This window comes from Pollicipes pollicipes, unplaced genomic scaffold, assembly GCF_011947565.3.
Source record: "Pollicipes pollicipes isolate AB1234 unplaced genomic scaffold, Ppol_2.1 Scaffold_6686;HRSCAF=7923_pilon_pilon_pilon, whole genome shotgun sequence".
In the NCBI taxonomy this organism is placed as follows: domain Eukaryota; kingdom Metazoa; phylum Arthropoda; class Thecostraca; order Pollicipedomorpha; family Pollicipedidae; genus Pollicipes; species Pollicipes pollicipes.
Window position 1 is genome coordinate 43802557 of NW_023596921.1, and position 21102 is coordinate 43823658.

At 48.1% G+C, this 21102-nt stretch overlaps 3 non-coding genes across 3 annotated transcripts; 1 reads left to right on the top strand and 2 right to left on the bottom strand.

Moving 5' to 3' along the window:
* The first annotated feature begins 473 nt into the window (after nucleotides 1-473).
* On the top strand, nucleotides 474-545 carry TRNAG-UCC (transfer RNA glycine (anticodon UCC)). The gene has a single exon. It is a non-coding gene; the product is annotated as a tRNA-Gly (tRNA).
* Nucleotides 546-4097: 3552 nt separating this feature from the next.
* On the bottom strand, nucleotides 4098-4169 carry TRNAG-UCC (transfer RNA glycine (anticodon UCC)). Its single transcript has one exon. It is a non-coding gene; the product is annotated as a tRNA-Gly (tRNA).
* A 14202-nt stretch (nucleotides 4170-18371) lies between these two features.
* On the bottom strand, nucleotides 18372-18443 carry TRNAG-UCC (transfer RNA glycine (anticodon UCC)). Its single transcript has one exon. It is a non-coding gene; the product is annotated as a tRNA-Gly (tRNA).
* Nucleotides 18444-21102: the final 2659 nt, after the last annotated feature.

Consider the following 21102-nt stretch of genomic DNA (forward strand, 5'->3'; position numbering starts at 1 on the left):
TAGTTCATAAAACCTGGACGCATTGAGTATCGTCCTATACGATGCTTGCTTCAATTCTTCAAAGTTGGAACATTCCTTTTAAGGTAATGAAACGTTCGAAATCGGCGGAATTTTAAGATGCGATGGCAAGAGGATGTCATCAAAGAATAATGTAAGACACGTAACGCTACTTTCAGAGCCTTTTAGGTGCCTTTCGTACATCTTTTCTCGTGGAATATGAGGATCTATTTTTGATGTGACATCAAAACTCCCATTTGGCGTCCTCTTGAAACGTCCAAGGCGCCCTTTGGATACCAGGACCCACCTTCGTGTGATTGGAATGCTAGTAGTTGTCTAATAAACGTCATTTCGTCAAACGTCGAACGACAGTCCGGCCTATAACAACTACGCCTGCCACTCACTGGCCCACTGTCACTTTTTAAGTAAAACCAAGTACTGGTGACCGTTATTTTCAGCATTTGCAACTATTACAAGCGATGGTGGTATAGTGGTGAGCATAGCTGCCTTCCAAGCAGTTGACCCGGGTTCGATTCCCGGCCATCGCACACATGGTTTTGATCCGAGAGGAGGCATCCCCACACGGCACACTGTTAACCCGTCAATGGCCAACGCGCAAGCGGTGAGAGGGAGGCGAGTGGTCAACACACCATCAACCCGATACCACCCTAGTCTCGGTGTTCTTGATATCGCCCACGTCGTTGGTCAAAATTGCCCCACCGCAATTTTTTCTTGCAACTAACACACTTCGCACACAATCCTTCCGACCGGAATGTGGCCGTTACTCCCGCTTGGAAACGGAAGAGCGGGACTCGACGCCGGGACAAGGCGTCGTCGAGGGACCTCCCCCGAGACGGCCATATATGGGACATTGATAAGAGGGCCAAGATAAACCTTCACTTACGGCTTCCTCATCACGTGTGTTTACCGCACAATCATGACTATTTTGGCATTAGACTGGCAATTCAGTCGCATAACACGATTCGCGACAGTGACAGTCAGCAGTGATTCCATATCCAACAAATCGGGACCACTGAATACATCCCTGAATTCTGATGACTCCTGAGTGCTGAATGCGAGATCTAATGGGCTCCTGGCTGCAAGCCATCCAAACCTATTACAGATGTTCAATCTTCCGCTCGGTCAAGCAACAGTGCGTTTGATCTTGTTGATGATGACCTGTCTCATCTCAAGTCTGAAGGCAGTGTTTAGATCCTGAAATGCCACTAACTTGTGTACGTGGATGTGATGCCTTGAGGTAATCCTACCGCATATAGTCCAGGGATGACAAGTTGGGCCAGTGAAAAGCCCACAATACGGCTGACGTGGCCTTCCGATAAAATATTCCGCCAACCAGTCTAGTAAGACTCGTAACGTGTGCGGTGTCTCCCTGTCTTGTAGGAGCCATCTTTGTCCTGATCGATCCCGAGAAGTTGTCCCACGACCCCCAAAAGGGCAGCAGAGCGGTAGCGATGTAGTGCCTCGAGGTGGTGTTGATGGGATCTCGTTCACCGCTGAGAATAATATTGTGTGGAGCCAAGACTGACGAGTGTGAAATCACGAATGATTAGCCTTGTTTTTTTACCATGTTTTCCATTGCGGGCAATAAAATCCCACCACACTCCTGATTGCATCAGTGGGTTGCGAATCGCAATACAATCATGCGACAAACATGTTTTTATTTTCTACAGTGAGGGCACCAGTCGCACCAAACCCATAGCAGACGTAGTACGCCACAACACCAGGCTGCACGAATTGAGCAACTTTGAGCAAGCATCTAACTGAAAGGCTTAAGAAAAGCAGCCCAAATTTTCAAAACTTCACTCTGATTTCGTTGGCAAGTAGTTAGATGGGTCCTTTTCATAAATACCACAGCACACTGTACTTGGCCGTTATTGCGAAGGTGTGGTGCACTCAACCATTATTGGTTTCCACACAAAAAGCTATATCTCACAAACCACAATCAATGTTCATAATTAATCAGATGCATGAGAAATCACAGAAGCGGCTTGGCGAATGCTGCGGGCTGGAACACGCACGGAATGATCTATAAGGCGTATATTTCAGCTGAAACCCTATACAAATGTCAAACACTTCTTTTTAAGTTTCATACTGAGGTCTCGTGAGCGTGAAGAGAAGCAGGACTGAGAGCTGAACACCAAAGCCAACACATCTCAGGCGGAAAATATCCTAAGAAAGCTACAACGGTGTGTGTCCAATGTACCGAAGGAATCTGTAGGGGTTTACATGACTTCGCCATTGATGCGACCAGTGTGATGAGACGCTGATATGGGGCTTGGTTGTACGAGTTGGATGCCAAAACGGGAAAGTAATTCGTTTGGTTATAGCTCTCTCAATCTAGCGTTTGCAGCCACTGACCTTCACCCATGTCATTAAGCTGCCTAAAGCGGCGAAGTGGCCGCAGTGTATCTCGTACTTTATCCTTAGCATTTACGTTCGTGCTGTTGTAATACATAATTTTAAGCCCTGGTTAAATTTGCATAGATGTATATATATATATATATATATATATATATATATATAAATAAATATATTTACACACACATTTCCCCGTTTCGTGACGCCATTTGTAGGGTATCCCAGAACAAATTTAATCAACTGTTTCCTGGACAGGGACAATCAATGCACCAATCATACCGCAGCGAACATTTTACATCCTTGGGCACCACGCTTCACGCTCGCGACTCAAAAACGAGCGCCGACCAAATTGCCCCAAGCGTGGAAAATGGACGTGATAGTTTACCGTTGTCCATGTGCAACGGAAGGACATATTGCAGGGCCTGGTGGCGTGGTGAGGAGGCGGAGCAGCTTGAAGTCCTTGTGGACATGCACTAATGTGTACGTGAGTGGTTTGTAGGTCACGCTCTTCGAGCAGCTCTTACACCCGGAGTCGTTTGAGACCGATCATCGTGTCGGTTCATCTATCGCAGCATCCAAGGTCCCTGACAATGCGGGACAAGTGTCTTACTCATGCAGTCAGGAGTGTGGTGGGATTTCATTGCCCGCAATGGAAAACATGATAAAAAACAAGGTTAATCATTCATGATTTCACACTCGTCAGTCTTGGCTCCGCACAATATTATTATCAGCCGTGAACGAGAGCCCGTCAACATCACCTCAAAGCACCACATCGCTCTGATACCCTTTTGGGGGTCAAGGGACAACTTCACGGGATCGATAAGGACAAAGATGGCTCCTACAGGACAGGGAGACATCGCACACGCTACGAGTCTTACTAGACTGGATGGCGGACTATTTTGTTAGAAGGCCGCGTCAGCCATATTGTGGGCTTCTCACTGGCCCAACTTGTCGTCCCTGGACTATATGCGGTAGGATTACCTCAAGGCATCACATCCACGTACACAAGCTAGTGACCTTTCGGGGTCTCAGCACTGCCTTCATGCTTGAGATGAGACAGGTCATCGTCAACAATATCGAACGCACGGTTACTTGATCTAGCGGAAGGTTGAACATCTGTAGCAGGTTTGGATGGCTTGCAGCCGGAAGCCCATTGTATCTCGCATTTAGCATTCGGGATTCATCTGAATTCAGGGATGTATTCAGTGGTCCCGATCTGATGGATATTGAATCACTGATGGTTGTCACTGTCACTAATAATTTGCGACTTGATTGCCAGTCTAATGCCAAAATAGTCATGATTCTGCGATAAACACACGTGCCACTGATAAGCAAAACTGAAGTGAAGTTTCATCTTGGCTTCCTCACCAATGCCCCACATATGGCCGTCTCCGAGGAGGTCACTCGACGACACCTTGTCCCGGCGTCGAGTCCCGCTCTCCCGTTACCGAGCGCGAGGAACGGCCACGTTCGTCGGAAAGATTGTGTGCGAAATGTGCTAGTTGCAATAAAAAATTGCGGTGGGACAATTTTGACTAACGACGTGGGCGATGTCCAGAACACCGGGACTAGGGTGGTGTCGGTTTGATGGTGTGTTGACCACTCGCCTCGCTCTTACCGTTTACGCGGCAGCCATTGGCGGGTGAGCAGCGTGCTGGCCTTCGAGCTGTGCGCGTGCCGGGTGTGAGACTGAATGCCTTCTCTCGGATCAAAACCAGGCGTGCGATGGCCGGGAATCGAACCCGGGTCAACTGCTTGGAAGGCAGCTATGCTCACCACTATACCACCATCGCTTGCGATCGTTGCAAATGCTACATATAATGCTGCACCATTATTTGGTTTTCCTTAAAAAGTGAAAGTGGGGCAGTGAGTATCAGGCGTAGTTATTATAGGTCGGTCCGTCGGTCGACGTTTGACGAAATGACGTTTACAATGCAACCATATACCTCCCAATCACATGAAAGTACGTCCTGGTATGCAAAGGACGTCTTGAATGTCTCGAGAGGACGCCGAATAGACGTTTTGATGTCACATCAAAAACAAATCCTTAAATCCCGCGTGAAAAGATGTCTGGAATGCACCTAAATGACTCTGAAAGTGGCGTTATGTGTCGTACACTATCCTTTGATGACAGCCTCTTGCTATTGCGTCTTAAAATTGCTCCAGTCTAGAACGCTACGTTACGTTGGAGAGAACGGTCCAACTTTAAGACATTGAAGCAAGCGTTATATACGACGAGACTCAATGCGTCCAGGTTTTATTAATTACGCCATTGTACCTCGCACAACATTGCTTGAGAGCCAACTGACCGCCGCTGTATCTGTAAATCGTGGTCACGAACGCCAGACATGAACGACTCGACCATTTTTGTATTCCATTTGATTGCTGCCAGTAGCGCCGGCAGGAGAGCCACAGGGGGCATGTGCATCCCACCCCTCCCCATTAGGTTCCGAGAAGCCCTCGAACCCCTCGGGATCTACGATTAAAGCCTGATTTAAGGGCTTAAAGGGCTCGAAAGACCAACCAGAGGTTGTATTGAAGGGCACGGCCCTGCGGGCCAGAAACGCCAGTGTCATCCAGATGGCCATGTGCGCTAATCAGGGGCCCCTGAGTCGAAAAGGGTCCATATGTCGGCCAGACACCACCAATTAAGTATAGTCGGCAACGTGTGGGCAAGGCCTGGTGGCCCATCCCCAATCAGGAACAAAGCAGGAGCCAGCAATTTACGTTGTTTGGGGCCCCAGCATCTGTCAGGGGTCCCACAATGCCTCATCGGATGTCCTGTGTTGGCAAGGAGTCCGAGTCGTCTAGAGGCAGTTGTTGAGGAGGCTTAGAGACTGACAAAAGCCTGGAAGACCCACCGGGACCGGCGATCAAGGGCCCGATTGGAGGCTTAATGGCACGAAGTGCTGGTTGGGTCTCATTAAGGGATTTCAGGGATTCAGGGTTCATTCAGGATCAGGGGTCAGGGGCCCGCAGTGCCTGATAAAGGCTACTGTGCTTGGAAGGGGCCCTTAGCCGACCAAGGGCAGTATTCCATGAGGTCCGAAGAGGGCCCGGGAGGTCCACCGGAACCAACGATCAAGGGCTCAGTTGACCTAAGACCTAAAATAGCATTCAGAGGTGCTTTGCATCGTTTGAAGACCCTGAGACAATGCCGGTGTCTCGGTCGGCCGAACAGTTAGCTCCCTGTCAGTCAGAACCTTGGGTGCGCATTCCCCTAGCAGGAAAAAGGCCAGGTCGGTGATTTACATTGACCGGGCCCCCTGCAACAATGCTGGGCTTCTGTATCGGTCAGGGGCCAGTGCCTCACAGGATGTGTTATGCCGGCCAAGTCTCAAGTCGGTCAGGGGAGCATTTGGTCAACATAGACAGGGACGAGACCTCGAATGACAGACGACCTCTTGCGTTGGACTGGGTCCCTCTCACATAAAGAGAAATATTGAAGCTTATGATGAGTGTTCACGTTGAGACAAGAGAACGGTCCTGTGCCAGTCGAGGCCCGCAATGCCGGACGACGGGTCCTCCAACCCAGTTCCAGCATAAAGGCCGTTGAACCAAAGCCCGAGAGCTTTCCGCGTCGGGAAGGGACCCATGTGATATGCTGTATCCCTTTCAGGGCCTCCGGATCGACCAGGGGTCCCGCACCGTGTCGTCAGAATGGCAGGCGGAAGACACCCCGCGGTGGGACGGCCCTTCAGCTCCTGACCGGGAACAAAAATGTGCCCCGTAGTGCTCCACTCAAAAGACCCCTTACCCGGGAATAATGGGGCTCATCAGTGTTGAACAGACAGGGTCGACGCGAGTTTAAAAACCAACATTGTCGTTCCATATTTGCATGAGAACGTTACTTCTTTTGTAGCATCGATGAGTGGAACAACTCACGCCAAAAGGCTTGAGCCTGCGTGCCCAAAATCTCGCGAGCAAGGACAGCGATGGTCTGGGTCGCAGTTTCCGGAAAACCAAACGGCGTTGGCCACTATAACACCACGCGTCCCGCGCCAGAAAGACCGTCGTAAAATGATAGTTGCGAATGCGTTTCAAAATTAATTCGCACCGTTCAAAGAAAAAACTGGGCGTTTTTTAAACTTTTAGGTTGTTCTCAGAACAGATGAACACTTACGGCAACACGAAAAAACTGAAGATGAACCCATCAGTTCCACCACCAGATCCAAGCCAACGCCACTACGCGGCGCTGTAAATGTCAATGCGTTATTAACGCCAATCTAAAAAATCGCGCAGGTGAAATATGCGCCGGGACATCTTCTAAAAGTGCGATTTAATGTCCTACGGTGTTCAGAGGTACGTCTTTTAGGTGTGTCGTAATTTACGTCCGCGCGTTACCTACAGGCCAATATGAGTCACAGGACCGCCGCTGCAGGGCCTACTAGGGCTGGGAGACTGCAGCGCCTGGCGTCGAGGTTTTTGTTTCTATGATCTGCTAGAGCGCGTGTTTAAAACTACGCACATAACAAAGTAACGACCAAGCTTCATAACTCCTTCTAAACTTCTACCGGTTTGGAAGGAGTCGACTGGACCATTGCAAAATGGGGAACACGGGCGATGCATTTCATCCATTTGTTTAACGCATGACTTCTTCAGTTCATGCAGTGTAAATTTCAGTCAGAATTCATCTCGCGGTAGCTTCTGGCTTCTGTTCAAGTTATACAGGAAGAAGTAGGACATAAATGAAAATACTGATGATGATTATGAAAAATACTGATGAATCAAAATAATGAAAAAATGAACATAAGAAATGTGCCATATCTGGCGAATGTTTGGGGGGAGGGGGCCTTCTCACTATCAGCGGGCCCTTTGTCAATCTTGTGTCCCCGCCCTTGTCAAGGCTCTGGCTGAGCGACTGCTGAGTGATCTCGAAGAAAATCTCTCCGAAATAGGTTGCACGTCTTCGCGGGCGTACAGCTAAACAGGAAGCCTTAGGCAGGGCTGTAAACTGCGTCGAATGATCTTCAGTGTCTTTTCTGTTCAAGTCCACATAAAATGTGCAACACTCCGTTTAAAGTGTACCAATTGTCATAAGTAAGCTCATTCCATCATATCTGATACTTGCTCCAATGTCTTCAAATGTGTACCATTCCCTTCAAAACGGTGTCAATAGTAATAATCAAGCTTTTAAGCTTATATGATGCTTGATTTCAACGTCTCCAAACATAGATTATTCTCTTTAAGCCCTGTGATTTCTATGCTTTACAGTCCCGAACTTGTACGAACTATTTCGTGTAAACTATTTCAAGGTCACCAGGCATGCACGATCATCTGGAAATTCCACACGAACACTACCACCTCACTGGCCATGTAATAGTCAAGGCAAGGAACATGCCTGATCATCGGGCTATCCGTGTCTGGTGTACCTGAGTACAATTTAAGGCATCAACGCACTTAAGTTGGCCACCAATCAATGCAACGCACGCAGTGCAAGTTTTAAACACAACATTCTTTTTGTAATTTCATCACAGCTCTTTCGACCATTGATGACCACTTCTATTGGTCGAAAATACATCCCCATTATGCTGCCTTCGTATTAGCATAGTCATCCATCAGTGTTATGTGCGCGCTTGTTATGTTATGAAATATATGTAAATTGTGAGCACCGACTCGTGAAATTCTTTCGAAAGTGCCAGATACGCACTAAACAAAGGACGTGGTACAAAACAATTGCTCACCACCAGTCCTGCTGTGGTATGTCGTCCGCATCACCTCCATTTTCGATCCACCCCATGCCCGCCCCCGAGTCCTCCTGGCCTCAACGGTGCCGAAGACAAGCGAGGTTGAGTAGCCGGTGCCGCCACGTCCGCCTCAGCCTAGGTTTCGTGCTGCCGCTCCCTCCCCCCCTCCCCGGCAGCTGACCCCCAGATCGCTCGAGAGGAGGGGCAGCCGGCTGTCACAGAGGGCGACACCCCGTAGCGTTATTCGACACCACACACTGTGTTAACCGGACTCATACGCTTCGAAGATGTCGCAGTGCAGCGCGCAAAAACGCGTCGTGTGTAACAGGAGACCATTGCTGAAGAGCGGCTGTGTGGCCCTTAGAAGATAAAAGAAGATACGCATCCAAAAAACCGCTTACTGAGCACGATGTACGCGCCGTTCTGCGGATGAAGTTCTCTTCATTGTGACTACCTATACACTAACTCTTCTTGTTAGCGAAGAATGCATTGTTCATATATATCCAACAATTGGCGGAATAGTTCACGCATTTTGAGCTCGTTGTGTTGCAAGGAAGTCAACCAGCATTTTTTAAGCCAATATTTTCCAATTCATGGCAAAGAAGCGTTCTAAATAGGACGTCTCCCGTTGCTCAACCCATATTTTAAGTTTTTGATGTCCTCAATCAACTTCTGAAGCAATCTGAGAATAGGTCACACACGTACTAAGGCAGCAAATGCATGCTGCATACACCGAGAACAGGCAATGATTTGATATTAATTGTGGGGTGTCTCCAAAGCTTGAATAAAGAAGCGCCACCGTGCCCGAATAATTGCCACAAGTTGCCAAAAGTTCCACATTAAACTAATCAGAGCAGTTGGAAGGAGCTGGGAGAGTTGTGCGGACGATAATTGCATGATGAGAACAGAACAGCTGTTTTCCATCCCTACAGAAGGAGCTGCCCGGTAGGCACACACGATCCAGACAAATGGGCACTGCACACGTGCCCGCCGCGATGTTTGGAGCAGGAGGGCACTTGAAGCCAGCTCACGGATCGGGGAAGGCGGGGGCGGTGCAGTTGAGTCCCCCTTTGGATGCACCCGGACAGCAGAGCAGGTTGGATGCGCAGTCGTTGTTGTACTGGCAGAGGTTGACGTTGGCCTGGGACACCTGCTCCGGCGGCGGACAGAAGCCTGGCTTGGGCTTGGCCCGTGGCTGGCAGCTGAAAGAGTAGCGGCAGCGAGGGAAGTCGGAGCAGGTCGGGTTGGAGCCGGGTGCCACGGTTGTCACGCAGGTTGTTCCAGCGCGGCAGAACATGAGGGCACACTGGTTCTGGATTCACACCGGCACCGGGTAGCAGGGCGCGCGCAAGCAGGCGATCTGCCGCAGCACGCAGGTCTGCAGATCACCGCAGCGGACGTCCTGGCAGCTGGGGGGACGCCCCACTACGGGAGATGACGACTTGACGCACATATGGCGGTGGCTGAGGCAGAAGCCACGGTGGCACCGGCGACGCAGCTCACACTGCTGACCCTTTAGGCATATCTTCACGCACTTGACACCTTTAAACGCCGAGACGGGCTCTGGAAGTAAAGCAAGCACCATCACCTCTTTCGCAGAAGGCGCCGTTGATCAGAGGATTGCGGTTGTCATATTTTGTTGTCACTATTGGCCAGAGAACCATGGGAACTGCCCTCTCCCTGAGGTGCATCATGCCCGAATAAGAAAGAAACAATGGTGCTAAACGCGCTTAAAACATTTTACTGCTCCTTTCCCCCGCTTCCCCACCTCCCCCCCCCCCCCCCCCCCCCCCCGCCTGCATGTGCTCACCCATTAGGTAATGCCGAAGGGCGCTGGATGGACTATCATTACACATTTCAAAACGAACTGTCCACTTATCAGACATTCGAGAAGCATTTTGGGAACAACTGTTTGGAAGCAAGAAATGTTGAGGGTAACGTACCGAGTGCCTGCAGTTGGACCGCACAGAGCAGTAACACGAAGAAGACCGGTTGGTGACAACTCATGTTGTTGCTCGCTGCACAAGTGGACGCGGAGTGGTGCGCGGCCAGGAGGGGCAGTCAGTGACCTATACGCAGCCAGCTGCCATGCGACAGCGGCCCCTCGTAATGACACGTCATTTGCGCGACAAGTGACCTTTGTGTTGCAGGAAGGTTGGCCGAAGTTGGCCGAAGTAGATGTCAAGCTCATAGAAGTTGTGTATGCTCGTGTATTCGGCTGTATGCTCGAGAATAAAATACATTTTCCATTTAAAGCAAGTGAGTGCTCAAGCTGCGCATAGAAATTACTAAAAAAAATGGAAAGCCGCGGGTAATAATCTTTACCTTTGTTTCCATGGTCATTAGCAAGATTTAGATGACATCTTGTAATTTTTAAGTCCCATTCTGTATCCTAAAATAGAACTACTAATGCGCCGCAAACAGCAAGCTTCTTCAGAACGGTTAGTATCTCCACCGATCGGCATGTGGACGTCTTTACAGAATGCGTAAGTCGCCATTTTTGCCACGCTCCGGGGAAAATACATTTAAATCCGCAGCTCCTTTAAAAGCTCCCCGTGTCTGTGATAACGGATGGACATGGTAAGGAAATGTTCATGCATTACCTTACACATTCCGTGCTATTTTTTAACCTTGCCTATCTCTCCTGGTTTCGCACTGATAACGCTGCGCACCCCGTACCCCGTTTACGCTGCGTTAAACGTAGCATCCCAGAAAGGTTCGTTAAGGCCCTGAATGAAACTCGAAACAAGTAATAGCCGTGTTTCTTGCCAGGAGAAGAGCCCAACAGTATTCAGCTATTGGGCTTTAATTCGTTTTCAAAAGATGTTATCACGACTTGCAACAACACCTGAACGTAAAGTTAAGTTGTCCAAACACCCCCCCCCCCCCCCCTCTTTCCCTTGTTACACCTCCGTAACGCTACATCAACAGCCCTTCCCTCCATTCATAGCGAAGTTTATAGAGGCCCTTGAAGCCAGACTTTAATCTGTGTGCACATTTATTTTGCTTCACGGAATAACTAGAAACCTTGGACTCTGTAGTGCTCCATATGCACTTGCAAGCGTCTGGATATTTAGCATTACAAACGGTTCAAAGCGACGGGTGAACAGCAGTTGCACTTGGTTCCAATGAAAACAGATACCGGGGTGGTAGTGCTGACAATATATTCTATATCTGCAATGCATCCTTAATTTTATCAAATATCTCACTCAAAAAAACTAATAGCAACAATTTGAAAAAACTCAACACCCGGAAGTCGCTGGCACGTCTGTACAAACTATTTTGGCTTTTCGAGAACAGAAGCACTGTTTCTCGCCGGTGCAGTGGAAGTTCCCGGGTGTGCACACCCGATGTAAACAAACACCCGCGACACAAGTTGGTGCATGCAGAGGGCATTTTTTGTAGGCGCACGGGTCGGGGAAGGCGGTGGGCGGTGCAGTTGAGTCCCCCTCTGGACACGCCCCGGACAGCAGAGCAGGTTGGAATGCGCAGTCGTTATCGTAGTGGCAGAGGTTGACGTGGCCTGGGACACCTGCTCCGGCGGCGGACAGAAGCCGGGCTTGGGCTTGGCCCGTGGCACACATTTGACAGTGAACTGGCAGCTGGGGAAGTATTTACGAGCACACCTCGGCATAAAGGGTCGCGAGCCAGGGCCAGGTCGCGAGCGAGACCTCCTCACCGTCACACAGACTGGTGCCAGTTCCGCATCGGACCGTAGCGCACCGATCGGGGAATACAGACCGGCACGGGGTAGCACGGCGCGCCGATACAGAGGACCTGCCGCAGCACGCAGGTCTGCAGTCGGCGGCATCGGACCGTTCTGGCAGCTGGGGGGAAGCTCTATTACGGGAGCTGGCGACTTGACGCACACCGGGGTGGTGGTCGAAGCAGACGCCATGGGAGCACCGGCGACGTAGTTCGCAACGCTGACCCTTCGGGCACAACTTCACGCAACTGATACGTTTAGGCGCCGAGACGGGCTCTGAAAGTCGGACACGTGGTTGTTACTCTTTAAAGCAGTCAGTGCCTGGTAATCTCTGCGCAATGTTCAGTTTTGTACGACACACCGGTTTCCTTTGCCATCAGCAGCTGTTAGACTGTGAGGCTGAATCGAGAGAAGTATGGACCCTATGCCCTTTAAGAGCTCAAGGTCATCTACAGAGCGCAGGACTACCCAGACAGGAAAATGAGTAAATCGTTCTTATAAAAAGTCGGCGACCAAATCTTCACATACAGGGTCATCATGGCCAATTATGCGAGGGCGATAATGTGCCTCTATGTGTGATGTGTGCTAGCTTAAAATCGTTTACACGTGTGAGTGATGCCTGCCGCGTGATGTGCGAACGCCTGTTCCATTTGAAATCGTTTGTATGCATAGCTCGTGCGCGATATGTGATGCCTGTTTACTTCAGCTGGCTTGCATGCTCGAATGAAGCGTGGTGCGTGATGCTATTCGGCTGAATTCGTTTTCATGTACACGCATGTCCGGGCATTCCAATTCTTACATAGGCACTGTGTCTTCGTAATGTCTGGCAAGACTCTCTGTTTAGTCCCCTTAATGTTGGCGTTCTGTAAAAACTGCGGCTTATTGTTTATTTAAAAAAGAACCTCAAAAATCGAGTAGGATCATCGGCAGGTAATTTTGAATTCACCTCTGCTATTGTTTCGAGAAAGGTATGTTGCCGAAATATCAACTGAACTATATCTCTATTCTCCTGGTTTTTCAGAGGAATAAGGCTAGTATACTGTCTTATCTAAGTGGCTATTGTTCCTCACTCATGCAGTGAACAACTTACATAAGTTAGACTGCCTGCTTTCAACAGCCGCAGCTGTTAGATAACCTGACGTTTTCATAGCTCAGAACTGCACTATTCATTGAGATTTCTTTGGCGAAAACATTTGATGCCTGTGGCAGAGCTGGTGCAATATACGTGTTAACAACAAAATTTCCGCCTTTGGACACGGTAATGCTAAAAGAAAGAACGAAAACGCTTTATGCCCTGAATAAAGTGCTACTTAGTGCAAAATATGGTATAACCTTTTTACCTTGAAATGCGAACTAACTGAGTTTCAAGTGCTAAGGCAACTGGTACTTTCAATGATGGAAATATTTGTTACATATGTATCTGAGTGTGCAGTTAGGTTTCGGAATGACGACACTCTTCTTTGATGCCAGCCAATGACATCAAGTAAGATACGATGGCAGCGACGAGAGATGAGTTACCGGTGAACAATGCAACTCGAAGAGGTGTGTGGTAGAACGAAGTTTGATGCGCTCCAAAAACACGTGGGACATAAAAAGCTTTCACTCTTGTAGTAACAGCAAATGGTAATTACATCCTACCATACTATAACGAACTACGGTGAGCGTGTAGTCATCTCATCTTTAAGATGTTATTGCCACCTCTCGCTATCTCCCTTTGGATGTAATGTATAATGGGCTGCGCCAGCCACTTCTGGAAGGAATCGTGGCATGGCGCGCGTTGGCCACGCCATCTCACGCTTTGGGAATAACAAAAGAAAGGGGAAGGGTCCACATGACCGCCAAATAACCAAATTTCTGAAGACGGAGCTGCAAATGACGCAAGTATCGGTACCTTGGGCATTGAGAGAGGGGTGGGTGTCATCAACATAACAATAACACACAGTCATCAAAAACAACACAACAAAGCATGACTGATAACATAGAAGTCCCACTCATTTATCAACATGCCCCAACACTCAAACAACTTAATTGCGTTACGTTGCCCCTTTGTGAAATATAGCAGTCCCCAAGTTGTGGGGAACATTAAATGTATGTGAATGTGTGAAAGTATTCTACAGAGGTCTGCATATGTATTGAAACCAGTTGCTTTTTTATTCGAACCATCGCGTATGTATGATGTGTCCTTTCGATCGTGTAAGACCATACCATATACGATCAAGCTGTCATACCATGTCTTATCTTAATCATACCATATTTGTTTGGTGTTTTAATGTTGTTAAACCGAAACGTAGCTTTTGAATGACTATACAACAAACACACGATATTTTGTATGATTCATTTATTGATCTTTTACTTCATCCGACACAAAAAGCTTACTAAAAACATGAAACGAATCAACAGAAAGCCTGCCAAAGTCAAGAACTCATCAGGCTTCGATAAAATAGGCTTCAAAGACCGTATATACACGCATACATACATGCATATATATATATATATATATATATATATATATATATATATATATATATATATGTATATATATATATATATATATATATATGATAGCTAGCGCCGAAACTATAATTTGAAACACAGTTTTGACCGTCGTGACTTATATAACAGAAGATGTGCTCCTTTACACGTCATTGTTTGATTAAGTCATCGCACATTGCACAGCCAATTGGCGATCGAAAATCGTGCTCACAAATGCCAGATATAAACGACCCGAGAATTTCCTCTTCTTGGCTTTGACCGCCTCATGGCTAACGGAATGACAGGATTTGAATGGCGTTATCATGGCGTCAGCGAGGCATGTGTGGCCATGGTGTACTTTCCGAAAAAGTCTGCACACCTTCGCGGGCGTTTAGCTCAGAAACTAGAGAAGTTTAGGTCTTAAAAGAGGCTGGGCTGTGAACTGCACCGAACGGTCTTTAAGAAAGCTATTTCACCCCAAATGCCCATGCAAATGTGGAACACTGCCCTTCAGCAAGTATGATAAATAAAAAAGTGCGAACGATATTTTTTTTAGCTGCGATAGAGACCGCTGGAATGCAGATGAAAGCAAGCCAGGCTTTGTCAACTATCTAAATCTTATCATTGACGTAGCAATGTAGACCTTGACAACATTACTGTTAGACCCAACCATGTCGTGTATCGCATACACTCCCTTTAAGTTTGCATGGTGTGTAGTGTCTGGCTTTTGTATACTTAAGGCTATTGATGCTCTGTATTGCTATAATTGCGGACCATTCTTAAACATAGCATTGATGTACGATAGAAAATTGCCGCAATTATGCGGTATGTAGTAGTTTGTATCTGCATCCACCGCTATGGCCTACAACGGTGTTTGTGATGTAATAAACGAAAGATAAATACTGAGTATTGGATGTTTGTAAACCGGGCTGTATCCACCTTATTGGAGGATCTGTTGTTCACATACGCTATTGCAGGCACAACCATTTGTTCTGGTTGCGGATGCCTGACGGTAGCCCCGAGAGCCGTAGAAATTGGTGCATCTGTGTTTTGCCCCAGTGCGACCGGCATCACACCGTGACACACGTTTGTGCCGATACGATTATCTGTTTTTCAAAATAAAATCGCACTGATGTCGTCTAACCGCGATGGCGTGTCATCGGAGTTGAGACCCTTTATTTCCGTCCTTGTTTTTTTGCGTCAGTCATTTTTGTATAGTTTAATTTTTGAAAGACTTAGTCCGAGCTTTCGGAATAAATTAATTCCTAAAATCAGAGCCCACGCTAAGCAGTGCTTGTTACACGAGCCCTGTGCTTCATCATTTGATCGTGAAATTTCAGGTCTTTGGCAGAACTTGGTGGCCAAAGTGTGACGTGTTACAATGCTCGGCGCGGTCTGCTCTGCCCTCTGGCATAACCTGACCTTTAAGCACGGCCGGTGTCACCGGCCGCGGGCCATCCCAGTCATGACCGCACAGGAAGCGCCTGAAGTGGTTCCTGGTACAACCGTGCGCAGCTGAATTATTTCCAGGTGTACACTTGAGTAAGCAATTCGGTATCACTTTTTAAGGTGCCATGCCAGTTGTTCCTGAATGTAACATGGTGATGTAATCACCAGTTGCAACGAATTAAGCACATAATACATCATACAGGCGGTTTGCCATGCCGGGCAGGGCCCCTGAATGTACACAATTTGTGTTGAGCTGACGTTACGCTTTGCTCGGTCCACGAGCGCCCTTGTGATGGCTTATTTGATGCTGGGAGAGTTCCAATCAGCACGGCGCGTTTAGAGCAGGTCGGAGCGAAGCGTGTTCGCGCACAACAGCGCTGGCGTCCCTCAGCATCCCCCAAAACCTTCAGCTTACCAGACGACTCCAGCTGCCCGATGCAGCAAAGCAGCAGCAGCAGGCCAGCGATGCATCGGAGATGTTCCATGGTGTTGCCAAGTTAGAACCTGACAGCTGAGGCACTGCGAGTACGAGGCTGGTTTCTGCAGGCCGCCTGAGTGACGTTACTGACCGATGGAGCCGGTCGCTTGACAAATCAGCAATCGGTGGCCGACCTTTAAATCAATAGGTCAAGCTAAGGTCTTTGGTGGCGGCCAATGCGGAGACGGTGGCGCCCGTCGGCGAGAAACGATGGCGGAGTTGCGCTGTGCTGCGACAGAAGAGGAATTCGAGTAGGAATTATAAGCGGCCTTCGTTGACAGGTGGCAGCGGAGATAGGAGGAAAATATATAATTGAGACTAAGGCTGGTTTTGTTTTTCTTAAAGAAAATATCGCCGCTCCTTGCCCAAAAAATCCAACCGAAAATAAATCCTCCGCTCACCGAGCATTACAAACAGTCCTGACACGCGACGTGAATTTCACTGGCGACGAATTTTTAGACTCAAAATCAGCTGTTGTTTATCAGAAGTACCAGATGATGTCGTGCAGCAAACAAACATCTTTTTTATTGTTGCGATGGTCGATTATGTGCATTGAAAAAAACAGATAGCCTTTGGTTGTTGCCGCAACTGTCTTAAGCGTATCATTTGTTGTTTTTGTTGCGCAATAACATTCTTACATCTATATTCAACACACATTTGTACTCAAGCGGTGGACAGTGGTCAAATGTGCACAGAAAGATATAGCACCGCGTGCGATGCTGCTTGCGTTTTCTGACTAATTGAAGAATGTATTAAGCATCTCATTTTATGCAGTGTTGCATAAAAAGCCAACAATATTATTATGTATGCCGAGTACAAATATGGTAGGTGTAGGGCAAAAATAATTGGAAAATCCATTACTGAGACACATGTCGGATCCGAATAGAACGGTACTGCATGGGTAGGTGCTCGGGCATTATGGTCGCTGCACTGTCCCCTTTGAAGGAAGTCATGTGTTGACGGCTCCCAGAGTTGCCTGAACAAGCAATTGGAGCACGGCAGATAACCTCGTGCGAGGTCAGCCCCGCCTAGGAGAGGATAGGGGATGGTCATGCCCGCCTCCCAACAGTTCCCTGGTTAAAAGCGAACACTCAACCACAAGCATACCACAACTAATTCGACGAAAACGAGGAAATGCGTATTTTAAATGTATTACTCAGTTATTATCACATTGACAAAATATTGGGTACAACATGAGGGGAATGAGGTTTGAATTGTAGTACCATGCGGTACGGTACCTACCCACTAACAAGGCGCCTAGCACAAGGCAGATACCTTGTTGGGGTGGGGGAGGTACCAGCCCGTATTGACTAAACTGCCATGGCATATGCACCCCCTCCTCGCCCCCGTTCTGCCCGATTCATCTCTTGGTTTTATAATGCTGTTTGCAACCCCATGTATGCAGATTCCACCGTTTAGTGCATAAATACACGGTACCTACCCACCAAGGCATATTCCTGGGCATCTCCCCATCTATCCACCAAGTCAGTGTTGTAGCTGTGTGACGCGCTCGCAGCTCGTGGCCCTCGAACTGCATCGCTTACACGCTCGACAAGCTGTCATCAGTTTTAAAAGACGTCGTCTTCCCTACACAGCCTGATGTGCGTGACGCTTCGTAGTTTTACTTGTTTTAGTTTTGCTTTACCCTCCTACGTAAAATTATCCCGTTTTACTACCTATTCCACCTCCTGCCTGGGAGTGGGGTGCTGTGCGGGAGCGTAGGTGCGCCTTTGGAAAGGTCTGTGCACCGCACGCCCCCGCCCCGTCCCTCAGTATTCTCCGCTCATGGAGTTATACCTCTGCATTTTCGCTGACGATAACGAGATGAGCTCGTACACCTGGCGTCGCGGGGCGATGGTGACCGTCTCGGAGGAGGTCCGTTGATCACGCCTCGTGCCGGCGTCGGTTCGTGTTGCGCGCGCGTCGGCCCGCCGGTCGGCCGGCACCTCGGGGCCCCCGGAGTGTTGGCTAAGCGGGAGCAACGGCCGCTTGCATGTTGGGACGTTTATGTGCGAAATATGCCAGTACATAAGAGAGATGGTCATGTCACATGTTTGAATTCCGATGTGGGCGATATGAGAAAGACCAAAGACTGGGGCGATGTTGAGTTGATAGTGCCTTAACCACTCGCCTCCCTCTCACCGCTCGCGCGGCGACCATTGGCGGGTGAGCAGTGTGCTGGGCTTCGGTTTAAAACCACGCGTGCGATGGCCGGGAATCGAACCCGGGTCAACTGCTTGGAAGGCAGCTATGCTCACCACTATACCACCATCGCTTGCAGTCGTCGCAAATGCTGCATATAACGGTCAACAGTACTTGGTTTTCCTCAAGAAAGGAAAGTGAGCCAGTAAGTGCCAGATGTAGTTATGACAGGCCGGTCTGTCGTCTGATGGTGTCGGAATCACCGCCCCATCGCATGGTTGTGTATGCATTTGCCGTGGATTTATGGATGGTGACAATGGATTGTCGCACGGTCCTTGATACTGCATCGCTCTCAGCAAGTCACTGTTTCGTCCCGAGTGTTGATCTTCACGTTTGTTGGGTTCAGTTCAAGGCCTGGCGCCAGGCGTGGGGATTGCCTCAGCTCTCTCGTTGAACACGCTGCTGACATCAGAGCCGGGCTCATAGTGCATTAGTACAGCACGGGCTTTGATGCTGAAATTGTCTACCGCATTAGGAGCGCGGTGCAGTTCTGACTGCCGATAAATGCCATCTTTACTGTTATGCTTATGGTTTGGCATCTCTGGTAGCAAAATGGTCTGCTTTGAGGCATCTGTTTTGGCCATTTCTCGTAACAACTTTTAGCCATGTCCATAAGAAATACGTTGGCATCACCACAAACGCTTCTGAACGGCGTCCCAAAATGACGTCACAAGACATCATTACCTTCCAATCACCTAAAGATCCGTCCTGGTATGCAAAACATGTATTGAATGTTCTTAAGGCAAAGGCCGTCTTCAACGTCTCGAGTGGGCGCGGAAATAACGTTTTGATATCACATGAAAGATAGGTCCTCAAATCCTGTCTCAAAAGACGTCTGGAGGGAAGCTAAAAAAAGAAAATGGCGTTATAACATCTTGTTAAATTCTAGTCATTGCGTCTTAAAATTCCTCACTTCAAGCGTTGCGTTATGGTAAAGTGCATGTTCCTCAATTGAAGGTATTCAAGCAGGCATCAGGCATAAAGAAACGTGCTGATAATTATTTGTACACTTTTGAATGGAAAAGACTGCCCAAGACAAGACAATTTCTTAGTCAAGCAGATATCCCCATCATTGCGTTATTGGCTACTTCATCGTACTACCCTCTTTTTATATATATGTATCTGTGAACGTGTCTCAACAATTCCAGGAGGACACAGCATCACTTACACGGCGGCGATGGGTGGGATGAAGCATGGATAGTGGTCAGGGATATGTGTGAGCAATTCGAAAACTGTCGTGCGCTGTTTATTCCGTGTTGTTGCATGGTGTATCCCCTAAAGTAGAGCAAACGACGCATAAGAGCTTGCGTCTGGTTTTTGAACACCGGTTAGTACATAGCAGCGATTGTAACGCCTTGGAATGGCGTCTGTGCCTATGCACAGTGTAGGGGGCTGCGAACACTTCTTATGGCCTTGAAAACAGTACATTATACTCTGTCAGTGCACAGCATCAGATGATGCAAGTTTATACCACAGGGCATACGGTCTACTGAGATGTGGTGGAACAGTAAAGTATCTGACATATCTTGGTGGACCAGCCATTTTAAATTATACTCTCTTCCTTCTCATTTGTATTTGAAAGGTGGGATAAGAGCACTTAAGGTCTACCTTGGTACAATCTAAATTTTATAGCCCAGGTACTTGGATCAATGCTTTCAAAAATGATGCTAGCCAAACAATGTTTTGCACGAGATGACACTGACATGATGTCCTAGGCATAATATGTATAGGGTTAAAAATAGGGAGAAATGGCTCACCGCGTATCACGGTTTTAGAATATATGCGTGTTAATGCCGACTCAACATTGTGGTAGGCGGGCTTTTGCGGGCTTGATACCTTGCTGGCCGGGCAAGCCGGGCTATGGGCAAATAGTTTGGAGAATGTTGCCGTTCCAGTGTGTGTATTGAGGATCGTGCAAGACATATATGGGTGAAACTTTTACAGAAACTCAACTTACGAAACGGGGCTAAAATGTAAGTTTCGAATGTCACAAGCACAAGTAAAAGGCTAAAGTGTGGTCACTGCTAATTTCGGCGTAGAGTATTGCTATCTGTGACAGTTGTGCATAATAGATTAACACAAATAGGCTGTCGATTACCAATCTTAGAGGCATTTGAAACTTGAAACCAACGTACCTGTGTGAACGTCAAAGGTCAATGTCCTTTGAACGTGACTTGAGACGTCGCACATGGTAACATCCTCACATGCTGTTGCTATATGAGGTCTAAATGCGTGCAAATTTGGAAGAAATTCTGAGGCGCCGGGCACAAATTCCTCAAATTTCTCTCACGTGACGGTGTGGCATGAATGTCGCCACCGTTACTTACCATTTTCTAGTCACAGCTCTGTAGCCTAGTCAATGACTGACATGCAGGCCATAAGACAGCAGCAGACCATGCAGTCAACGAAAAAAGATGCAAGCCCACTTCGAGAATTCCAAGACCTTTGTGTGTTGACCAGCCGGGCAAAAGACCTCGATGAGACGTGCGGCAAACCCCTTACCCAAGTTTTATCAGACACGACCGTCATTTCAAGTCGGGAAAACAACCGACAGCGGCGGTGCCTTACTCGCGTGTGCACGGTGGAAAGGGTCACTGTACACCAGATCGTGCGTCCCTGGTGTCCGTGGCTGGAGACACGCCAAACCCATCGCTCACACTCTCTATCCATACGTAATCCCACAAGCCGCGCCGACCGTTCAGCCGCCAGCCGTGGTTACAATGTGAGACACC